The 12,014-nt window shown below is 40.1% G+C and overlaps 1 protein-coding gene across 2 annotated transcripts in view; it reads right to left on the bottom strand.

Moving 5' to 3' along the window:
* The window catches only part of LOC106603686 (HIC ZBTB transcriptional repressor 2), a 98,088-nt gene that overhangs the window by 18,086 nt on the left and 67,988 nt on the right, over positions 1 to 12,014 (bottom strand). The window contains exon 1 of one of the 2 annotated variants that reach the window (XM_045708260.1): positions 8,704 to 10,622. The exons of the other annotated variant lie outside the window; for it this stretch is intronic. The gene's annotated coding sequence lies outside the window, so the exon portion shown is untranslated. Of the gene's footprint in view, positions 1 to 8,703; positions 10,623 to 12,014 lie in introns of those variants that run through there. 2 annotated transcript variants of the gene reach the window in all.

The raw sequence follows: 12,014 nt of genomic DNA, 5'->3' as shown, positions 1-12,014 counted from the left end.
GCAAAGAGAAACGACAGTCCATCATTACTTTAAGACATGAAGGTCAGTCAATCCGCAAAATTTCAAGAACTTAGAAAGTTTCTTCAAGTGCAGTCACAAAAACCATCAAGTGTTATGATGAAACTTCCTCTCACAAGGACCGTCACAGGAAAGGAAGACCCAGAGTTATCTCTGCTGCAGAGGATAAGCTCATTAGAATTAACTGCACCTCAGATTGCAGCCCAAATAAATGCTTCACAGAGTTCAAGTAACAGACACATCTCAACATAAACTGTTCAGAGGAGACTGCGTGTATCAGGCCTTCATGGTCGAATTGCTGAAAACAAACCACTACTAAAGGACACCAATAATAAGAAGAGACTTGCTAGGGCCAAGAAACACGAGCAATGGACATTATTTTAAATGTAACCTTTATTTATTTTTGTATTACAAATTATAAGAAAAAAAACATTTAAATTAACATTAGACCAGTGGAAATCTGCCCTTTCGGTCTGATGAGTCGAAATTTGCGATTTTTGGTTCCAACCGCTGTGTCTTTGTGAGATGGATGATCTGGATGATCTCTGCATGTGTGGTTCTCATTGTGAAGCATGGAGGTGGAGGTGTGCTGGCATGAGGGTGCTGTCCTGGTGACACTGTCTGTGATGTATTTAGAATTCAAGGCACACTTAACCAGCATGGCTACCACAGCATTCTGCAGCGATACGCCATCCCATCTGGTTTGAGCTTTGTGGGACAATCATTAGTTTTAACAGGACAATGACCCAACACACATCCAGGCTGTGTAAGGGCTATTTGACCAAGAAGGAGAGTGATGGAGTGCTGCATCAGATGACCTGGCCTCCACAATCACCAGACCTCAACCCAATATAAATGGATTGGGATGAGTTGGACCGCAGAGGGAAGGAAAAGCAGCCAACAAGTGCTCAGCATATGTGGGAACTCCTTCAAGACTGCTGGAAAAGCATTCATCATGAAGCTGGTTGAGAGAATACCAAGATTGTGCAAAGCTGTCATCAAGGCAAAGGGTGGATGCTTTGAAGAATCCAAAATATAAAATATATTTTGATTTGATTAACACTTTTTTGGTTACTACATGATTCCATGTGTGTTATTTCATAGTTTATGTCTTCACTATTAATCTACAATGTGGAAAATAGTAAAATTAAAGAAAAACCCTCGTATGAATATGTGTCCCCAAACTTTTGACTGGTACTGCATATTTGTTTTATAACTAGATGCAGTAAAACTGAGGCGAAAGCGCTCTAAATGATGTTGGATGCGGATCTGGTTCTGTACTGTAGGTGGCACCATGGACTCTTTTTAAAGGGGCTACTATCTCTTAAAGGCCCTAGGATCCATGTGTACAGGGATGGTTATCCAGTAACTGGAATGACAAAACAACTTGGGATGGGGGGAGGTTTTAGCGGGTGGAATATTGGAGGACAATTAGAGGTTTCCTTAGTCGTAGCTAGGGCTGTGGCGGTCACGAAATTTAGTCAGCCGGTGATTGTCAAGCAAATAACTGTCGGTCTCACGGTAATTGACCAGAAATTAAAATAAACACATTTGGCTTCTCCTGGCTTCCACACATAGACTACAATCCACTGATGCAGACCTTTGGAACATTTACATTTTAAAAAGTCAAATAAATCCATGTAATATGTGACCGACCGGCTCAAATCGGTCTTATGTAGAACATTTTAAAATGTGTTTTTTACATTGGATAAAAGTAGAGACTGAGATAGAAAATGGTATATCCTACACTACAGTTGAGGAACAATGGGAAAGTAATTCTGCTTTGAATGTTGATAAACTTGTAAACTCACTTTTGAGAAAATAGCCTTTGAATGTTTTAGTACTACTACTGGAGCGCCCATTCAGCATCGTTCACACCCTCTTAAGCTTTAGCCCCACCCATCTCATTAAGGGGAGATACGAGCGTTCTGTACAAAGGAGAGTAGCCAAGCACCCAAACTAACTTGCTAGCTACTTCCAGACACAAATGAGAGAACCGCTCACTGTACATTACTCGCCCTAGCAGAGCTGGTTAGGCTGTTATGTTATCCACACTGCAACCGTGCTGTCAGATTGTCATTTCGTAAATTCAGAGCATTTCACAAATGCGATTATGCATGTGATGCTTTTATTATAAAGGTGCATTTTAATGGCGAAAATTATCTTCCCCAAACTTGAAACTCATGTGCTGCTTATTTATGCCATTTAGGCTCTACACCCCTTGTAAAGTGGATTAAAGTGCTTAATTTTAAGAAATTATTTGGGAACTTTAGTGGTGATACAAATCTTATCAAAACATATAAACCTATGGGCTAATTTACATGAGGTGCGCGACTATGATTCGAAAAAGTAAAACAAAACAGGCATTGTTTCTTGCCTTACGCTGAGCATCATTCACAAGTGAAAATATATCATTCACAAGTGATAGGCTAATATTGTCACCCATCAGACTATTCTTAATTGAATCTTGTCTTTACATAAACTAAATAATATATGTGTGAAATTTGTTTTGATTTAGAATGGACCATTATCATGCACCTGTCTGGAAACAGGGGCAACGGGAAAAAATAGATGTCATCTATGCACTTAAACAGCGAATGGACGGCACTTTTCCCATGGTTCATTTTCATGCCGGACAGGTAGGCTATACTCCTGTTGTAAAGATAAGCAATGTGCTTAATATTAGGAAAATTGAGAAATAAATATAGTAGGCCAGGCCTACAGAAAGCTGATGGGATCCTCCTCTTTTTAATAGAGGACGTCACTCTGTTTTCTCACGCAATTGCATAGCTTATAGAAATGTTGCTCAACATAAGCTCATGGGCTCTCATGAAGTGTTTGATTAGATTTTCGATTACACATGCATTGATGCCAGAGTGATTAGAGGGACAACAAGGTGCTGAGTACTGTGCAGTTAGCAAGTTTGGTAGGCTACTAATGACCATCAGCAGCATCGGAGCTTGGAGAAGCCTAATTACCATGACTAAACAGTCAGGTGAAATTTGACTGACAGCATGACTTGTGACCGCCGGTATTGCGAAATAAGTATAGTGGTAGTGGTGAAATAAGTATAGTTAGTTGTAATGGCTTAGGGGATCATTAGAAAAGATGATCAGTCTTTACCTGGCTAAAAGAGAAGGAATATAACATAGCAATTAATTCTACACCTTTAGACAAAGTTGTATGGGCAAAGAAACTCAAAAGGAGTGCTGATATTAATACTAATTTTCATCCGAATGTGCAAACTGTTCAAACAGATCCGCAAGAAAAGTGGATCCTTTTAAATATGCTATTGAACCATAAACAGAATTGGCTCATTAACATATACGGTCCAAATAATGATGATCCATGCTTCTTTGAAAAGTTTTTAGGCAATACATGACTCAATTATTATGGTGATAGATTATAATACAGTTGTAAGTAAAGGAAATTGTGCTTCAAATGATCACCCTCATGCACTTACGGAAATTCAGAATATTATGGGTATATGGAGACTTAAATTTCCTGGCCTAGTGAAATATACATGGCGGAGGCTCAATCAAGCTAGTCGTCTTGACTACTTTCTTATGTCCTTTTTTGCTGGCAGCAAAAGTTAAGAGTGTTGATAGCGGACAGAATGCGGTCGGACCATCAAACACATTACTCTTCCAGAATTTCCGCGAGGGAGAGGATATTGGAAAGGTAATCAATGCCTACTAGATTAACCTGTTGGGGCTAGGGGGCAGTATTTGCACGACCGGATAAAAAACGTACCCGATTTAAACTGGTTACTACTCTTGCCCAGAAATGAGAATATGCAAATAATTAGTAGATTTGGATAGAAAACACTCTAAAGGTTCTAAAAATGTTTGAATGGTGTCTGTGAGTATAACAGAACTCACATGGAAGGCCAAAACCTGAGAACATTCCATACAGGAAGTACCCTGTCTGACAATTTGTTGTCCTTCTGTTGCATCTCTATCGAAAATACAGCAACGTGACACTTTCTAAGGCTTCCATTGGCTCTCTAAAGCTGCCAGAAAGTGGAATGGGGTGTCTGCTGTCTCTTGGCAAAGTACAACAGCTCTGTTTGTGAGTGGTCAGCCTGGGGACAGTGAGACTGAGATGCGTGTTCACGAGAATTCTCCATTTTTTTCTTTCAGCCTTTGAATGAACACAACGTTGCCCGGTTTTATGAGAAAAATAGCAATAAAATTGATTTTAAACAGCGTTTGACATGCTTCTAAGTACGGTAATGGAATATTTTGAATTTATTTGTCACGAAATGCACTCACCCTTCGAATAGTGACCTGAACGCACGAACAAAACGGAGCTATTTGAATATACAGTGGGGGATAAAAGTATTTGATCCCCTGCTGATTTTGTACGTTTGCCCAGTGACAAAGAAAGGATCAGTCTATAATTTTAATGGTAGTTTTATTTGAACAGTGAGAGACAGAATAACAAAAAAAATCCAGAAAAACGCATGTCAAAAATGTTATAAATAGATTTGCATTATAATGAGGGAAATAAGTATTTGACCCCCTCTCAATCAGAAAGATTTCTGGCTCCCAGGTGTCTTTTATACAGGTAACGAGCTGAGATTAGGAGCACACTCTTAAAGGGAGAAAAAAATTTATGAAATTGTATGAAATGTATGCATTCACTACTGTAAGTCGCTCTGGATAAGAGCGTCTGCTAAATGACTAAAATGTAAATGTAAATGTCTGTATAAAAGACACCTGTCCACAGAAGCAATCAGTCAATCAGATTCCAAACTCTCCACCATGGCCAAGACCAAAGAGCTCTCCAAGGATGTCAGGGACAAGATTGTAGACCTACACAAGGCTGGAATGGGCTACAAGACCATCGCCAAGCAGCTTGGTGAGAAGGTGACAACATTTGGTACGATTATTTGCAAATAGAAGAAACACAAAAGAACCTTGTGGAGTTGCAATGATTATGAGAACGGTGAGGAATCAGCCCAGAACTACACGGGAGGATCTTGTCAATGATCTCAAGGCAGCTGGGACCATAGCGCCCGCAAGGTCCCCCTGCTCAAGAATACATATACATGCCCGTCTGAAGTTTGCCAATGAACATCTCAGAGACTCAGAGGACAACTGGTGAAAGTGTTGTGGTCAGATGAGACCAAAATGGAGCTCTTTGACATCAACTCAACTCGCCGTGTTTGGAGGAGGAGGAATGCTGCCTATGACCCCAAGAATACCATCTCCACCGTCAAACATGGAGGTGGAAACATTATGCTTTGGGGGTGTTTTTCTGCTAAGGGGACAGGACAACTTCACCGCATCAAAGGGACGATGGATGTACCATCAAATCTTGGGTGAGAACATCTTTCCCTCAGCCAGGGCATTGAAAATGGGTCGTGGATGGGTATTCCAGCATGACAATGACCCAAAACACACGGCCAAGGCATCAAAGGAGTGGCTCAAGAAGAAGCACATTAAGGTCCTGGAGTGGCCTAGCCAGTCTCCATATCAGATATGTCTGTCCTGGGAAATAATCATGTTACTTGTCACATTAGCCAACGTTAGCTTAATCGTCCCGTGGGGGGGGGGACACTGATCCTGTAGAGTTTAAATTAATGATGGACAGTAATTTCTTTTTGCTTATTTGAGCTGTTCTTGCCATAATATGGACTTGGTCTTTTACCAAATAGGGCTATCTTCTGTGTACCCCCTACCTTGTCACAACACAACTGATTGGCTATAAATGCATTAACCTCTATGGGCTACTCAACAGCCAGTGGAATCCCGTGGCGCGTTATTCAAATACCTTAGAAATGCTGTTACTTCAATTTCTCAAACATATGACTATTTTACAGCATTTTAAAGACATACTCTTGTTAATCTAACCACACTGTCCGATTTCAAAAAGGCTTTACAATGAAAGCAAAACATTAGATTATGTCAGCAGACTACCCAGCCAGAAATAATCAGACACCCATTTTTCAAGCTAGCATATAATGTCACATAAACCCAAACCACAGCTAAATGCAGCACGATTCAGCTTTTTGCCGCCTTCTGAGAGCCCATGGGAGCCGTAGGAAGTGTCACGTAACAGCAGAGATCCCCTGTAATGGATAGAGATAATCAAGAAGGCCAAGAAATTGTCAGACAGGGCACTTCCTGCATGGAATTTTCTCAGGTTTTGGCCTGCCAAATGAGTTCTGTTATACTCACAGACACCATTCAAACAGTTTTAGAAACTTTGGAGTGTTTTCTATCCAAAGCTAATAATTATATGCATATTCTAGTTTCTGGGCAGGAGTAATAATCAGATTAAATCGGGTATGTTTTTTTATCCGGATGTGAAAATACTGCCCCCTAGCCATAACAGGTTAAGAAGGAAAGAAATTCCACAAATTAATTTTTAGCAAGGCACACCTGTTAATGGAATTGCATTCCAGGTGACTACCTCATGCTGGTTGAGAGAATGCCAAGTGTGTGCAAAGCTGTCATCAAAGCTGTGGTTACTTTAAAGAATCTCAAAGATAAAATATATTTATATTTGTTTAACACTTTTTTGGTTACTACATGATTCCATATGTGTTATTTCATTGTGTTGATGTCTTCACTATTATTCTACAATGAGGAAAATAGTAAAAATTAAGAAAAAACCTGGGATGATTAGGTGTGTCCAAACATTTGACTGGTACTGTGTGTAGATAGTGGAAATGCAGAAAAATCTGGAGATTTTTGTAAATTCTGAATGAGTCTAAATACGAAAGTGAGGAATCCGATTCTGAAAGTGACAGTGGAGCTGCCTCCAAATTTGTGGATATTGAGAACCCTGAATCTGAGGACCCCTTGCCCACCGACGAAGTCCCAGGTCCCTCTGAAGATGCTGGTGGGGGCAGTGGATATGGCAGACATGACTAACAGCTTTATGGTACAGTTGAAGTCGGAAGTTTACACACAATTAGGTTGGAGTCATTAAAACTCGTTTTTCAACCACTCCACAAATTTCTTGTTAACAAACTAGAATTTTCGCAAGTTGGTTAGGACATCTACTTCGTGCATGACACAAGTAATTTTTCTAACAATTGTTTACAGACAAATTATTTCACTTATAATTCACTGTACCACAATTCCAGTGGGTCAGAAGTTTAAATACACTAAGTTGACTGTGAATTTAAACAGCATGGAAAATTCCAGAAAATTATGTCATGGCTTTAGAAGCTTCTGATAGGCTAATTGACATCATTTGAGTCACTTGGAAGTGTACCTGTGGATGTATTGCAAGGCCTACCTTCAAACTCAGTGCCTCTGCTTGACATCATGGGAAAATCAAAAGAAATCAGCCAAGACCTCAGAAATTAATTGTAGACCTCCACAGGTCTGGTTCATCCTTGGGAGAAATTTCCAAACCCTGAAGGTACCACGTTCATCTGTACAAACAATAGTACGCAAGTATAACCACCATGGGACCATGCAGCCGTCATTCCGCTCAGGAAGGAGACGCGTTCTGTCTCTTAGAGATGAATGTACTTTGGTGCGAAAATTGCAAATCAATCCTAGAAAAACAGCAAAGGACCTTGTCAAGATGCTAGAGGAAACAAGTACAAATGTATCTATATCCACAGTAAAAACGAGTCCTATATCGACATAACCTGAAAGGCCGCTCAGCAAGGAAGAAGTCACTGCTTCAAAAACGCCATAAAAAAGACAGACTACGGTTTGCAACTGCACATGGGGACAAAGATCATACTTTTTGGAGAAATGTTCTCTGGTCTGATGAAACAAAAATAGAACTGTTTGGCCATAATGACCTTCATTATGTTTGGAGGAAAAAGGGGGATGCTTGCAAGCCGAAGAACACCATCCCAACCGTGAAGCACGGGGATGGCAGCATCATGTTGTGGGTGTGCTTTGCTGCACTTCACAACTGGTGCACTTCACAAAATAGATAGCATCATGAGGCAAGACAATTATGTGGATATATTGAAGCAACATCCCAATACAGCAGTCAGGAAGTTAACGATTGGTCGCAAATGAGTCTTTCAAATGGACAATGACCCCAAGCATACTTCCAAAGTTGTGGCAAAATGGCTTAAGGGATACAAAGTAAACGTATTGGAGTGGCCGAACTTGTGGGCAGAATTGAAAAAGCGTGTGCGAGCAAGGAGGCCTACAAACCTGAGTCAGTTACACCAGCACTGTCAGGAGGAATGGGCCAAAATTCACTCAACGTATTGTGGGAAGCTTGTGGAAGGCTACCCGAAACATTTGACCCAAGTTAATTAAACAATTTAAAGGCAATGCTACCAAATACTAATAGAGTGTATGTAAACTTCTGACCCACTGGGAATGTGATGAAAGAAATAAAAGCTGAAATAAATCATTCTCTCTACTATTATTCCGACATTTCACATTCTTAAAATAAAGTGGTGATCCTAACTGGATTAAATGTCAGGAATTGTGAAAAACTGAGTTTAAATGTATTTGGCTAAGGTGTATGTAAACTTCTGACTTCAACTGTATGTGCTCGGAAAACCACCAAGTGGTATAAGAAAATATTTTTCCATCTGATCAACACTGCTGCCCTCAATGACCGCATAGTTCACTGCCAGCTAACAAGTGAGATGATTACTGAACTAGGTGTTTTGTAATTTGACATACAGTTTACATACAAATCAAATACAGCTCCAATATGCAATTATATTGACAATATATCACCCACCTCCCCACTGCCTCATCATCCTCTCCACTCCCTCATCCTCCCCAATCCCTCTCACAGTATGTTGCTAGCATACAAAACATGGCTTCAATCTTCAGCAAGAAAGGTATCCAGTTCCAGTTATGATGTGGGCAAATTATGTTCAATATTGTTTGTGTGTGTGGTATCTGAAAGTACAGACATAAGAAAAACTATTAGTAATTAAAATACAATCAGTATATAGCAATAAAACAATAGTATAAGGAAGTAACATAAAATAATACGTTGCATTGACAATATGACACTTGTGAATGATAACTGAAGAGCTCCACAAGGGGGCAGAAGTATGCTAAACAGGCCAAATGAATACACAGGCTAATGCAATGATCATGATAATGCCAGGGCAGCTTCAAAAGATATAACACAAGCTAACACCATTAGCATTGTTTTACAGAACTAATAGAAGAATGTAGCTACATAAGAACAATTGTGTATAACACCATAAAGGTTATGAAATTAGTACCTTGCGTGTCCGTGGTTGTAAAGGCAGCCACACAAAATACATTAGGCTCCATAAATACGGTGTGCTACAGTAGAAATGACATTACACGATATACAGAAACTGTATTATGATAAGGTAATAAAGCACCTATTTTGATAGGAACGCACACATGTACAAAGTCATTATTAGTATCTGTTCTGTTCTGTTCTGACTGGAGATGGGCAAATGTCTGCATACTTGACCTTGGGAAACACTGGGGGAGTGCTTCCCTGTGGCTCAGTTGGTAGAGCATGGTGTTTGCAATGCCAGCATGGTGTGTGCAATGCCATGGTTGTGTGTTTGATTCCCACGGGGGGGCCAGTACAAAAAAAAATGTATGCATTCACTACTGTAAGTCGCTCTGGATAAGAGTGTCTGCTAAATGACTAAAATGTAAATGTAAAAAATGGTTGGGCTCTCATCGAAGATTTTCCTGCTCATCTAGCGAATCCACGCCGTACAATAGCATAGCATGACTCAAACGTAAATTGTTCGCCACAGTGATATGGGCTACTTCTATGTGAATTAATGAGCCAGAACGCACATCATTTCAAACTGTTCAATGAAAAAAAATCTTTAAAAATAAAGTTGAAACATAGCTTATAGATAATTAGCAGGCAGCATGGTTTGATAAGGTAAGCTAACAATGTATACAGTAAGTCTAATGTCTGAACATCTAATGTTTGTTGTACATTTACATGTTTTGCACTCCATCTGAATGTAGAGAGCTAGCTAGCTAGCCAGCTAACTTTTGGCTAGCTACTGATTTAGTTAACGTTAGCTAATATCAGCTAACCAGCAGGGATGAATAAAAGGTATTTATAGCTAGCAGGAGTTTAGGGTTGTTGCTAGCTAGTTAACTAGTGTTTGTCTGGGAGTTCCATTTGTTGATGAAGCTAGCTAACGTAAACTCACCCCATTCCGTACAAATGTGCGCAATCGCAACATCCAAACGAGGCTGCAAAGAAAACTAATGGGACTGTAGCGACTGTGTTGACTTCAAAATCTGGGGTGTGAACTACGTTTCTATTCAAGCGTTGATCGACATGGTAATGGCTCTATAGTATTGGAGAAAAGTTGAAAAAACTGACCCTCTGTTACATCGTGACGTGTCATGCCGTAACGTACAGCACGTATAAAGCAACTATTTCTGTCTTACAATTTCTCTCCACCAGGTGTAGCACTTCTCTCATAATTTAAAAACAAGAAATGGACAGCGACGGGGGTAAGGGGGGGATACCTAGTCTTTTTTTGCATCATCACTGAAGATCACTTCAGCACCGCCCTAAAAACCCGATTCAAATTTGACACAAACCTTCAAATAGGTATGTAATGACACATTATATAAACACTTTATAGTGTTTTATTTAAATTTTTAGAGGCGATAAGATGATAAGTTGGACAGATCGAGTGAAAAAAACAGTTTTCCCACACATCTCTCCTTCTCACTACCACGCATTAGTTTTGCATCCCCACCCGCCATTTTTAAAACGATCTGACGGAGATCATTGCCTTCTTGAATCATGATGAAATGGGCAGCGTGGAGGTCTCGGCATGAATTCTGTTGGAAAGGGGAGAAATTGTGCTTTACAACGGTATTGACATTACAGTTGATCTGGAAGTATTACATTTTTGGGGCGCTAAAATAAGGTCAATTGTACGGACCAAGGCGATGTACAAAAGTGAGTGAGTTTACATTAGCTAGATGGCTGGCGAGTAAGCTAGTAGTTAACAACCCCAGCTAGCTAGCTAGTAATTAACAACCCCAGCCAGCTAGCTAGATAGCTAGCTAACTAGCTAGCTAAGACCTTGGCTAACATTCATCAGGCAACTGTGTCGTAGACAGCTAGGAGTAGGCAAACGCATAGGCAAGCCACTACCAGCAGAAAGGAGCCCTTATTTCCACAGCCAACATCGGTTGCTACCTAGCTACATGAATCACATTTCTCTACTCCAGTTATTTGGTACAGGGCTCCTGTCTTTTGACCCAGTGTAACAGAGTTCCCCAAGGTGGATTTCATAGCTACATAGCTAGCTATTGAAATGATGTTTGAATTCATGTTGACCTGGATTTACATTCATGTGTGTTTAGTGACATCTTGTATTGCAGCAGTATTGCACCCCTTGACTTTTCTCCTCAGACTGTTTTATGTTGCTGGAGAGAATCCTTCAAGTCAACTAACACTACTGCTATGTTATGTGCTCATTACCCACCGAATAAAACAAATTGAATAAGCTACATCATCACGCGCTTTTTTTCCTGTAGCCATCAGAGGGAAAAACTAGGCAGTTACACCATTTTTACAGTTTTAAATGTTACCTTTATTTAACTGGGCAAGTCAGTTAAGAAAAAATATTATTTACAATGACAGCCTACCGGGGAACAGTGGGTTACTGCTTTGTTCAGGGGCAGAACGACAGATTCTTACCTTTTCAGCTCGGGGATTCGATCCACCAACATTTTGATTACTGACCCAACGCTCTAACCACTAGGCTACCTGCTGCCAGGGAAAATCTAATTAGCATAATAATAAAAAAAATCCCCACAAAAAGCTGCTATTTTAAGCTAGAGATACTGTGACTGTTTTTTTTTTGCATTGGATGTGTCTCAATCCACCGCATAAACCTATGTCAACCTTCCGCATCTGCAGTGAAAGGAGACAGAGCTAGAGCAGTGTTTGTCAGACCATGAGACATCCTGAAAATCGGTCTGCTCACAAAATTGTCTGTAGCGTCCGAACGGTTTGGCCTACAAACTATTATGAACAACCCCTCTATGGAAAGATGAGACGCT

The sequence above is a fragment of the Salmo salar genome, chromosome ssa26 (genome assembly GCF_905237065.1).
Source record: "Salmo salar chromosome ssa26, Ssal_v3.1, whole genome shotgun sequence".
Classification (NCBI taxonomy): domain Eukaryota; kingdom Metazoa; phylum Chordata; class Actinopteri; order Salmoniformes; family Salmonidae; genus Salmo; species Salmo salar.
The sequence above is the reverse complement of the archived record's forward strand: the minus strand, read 5'-3'. Positions and strand labels throughout refer to the sequence as shown.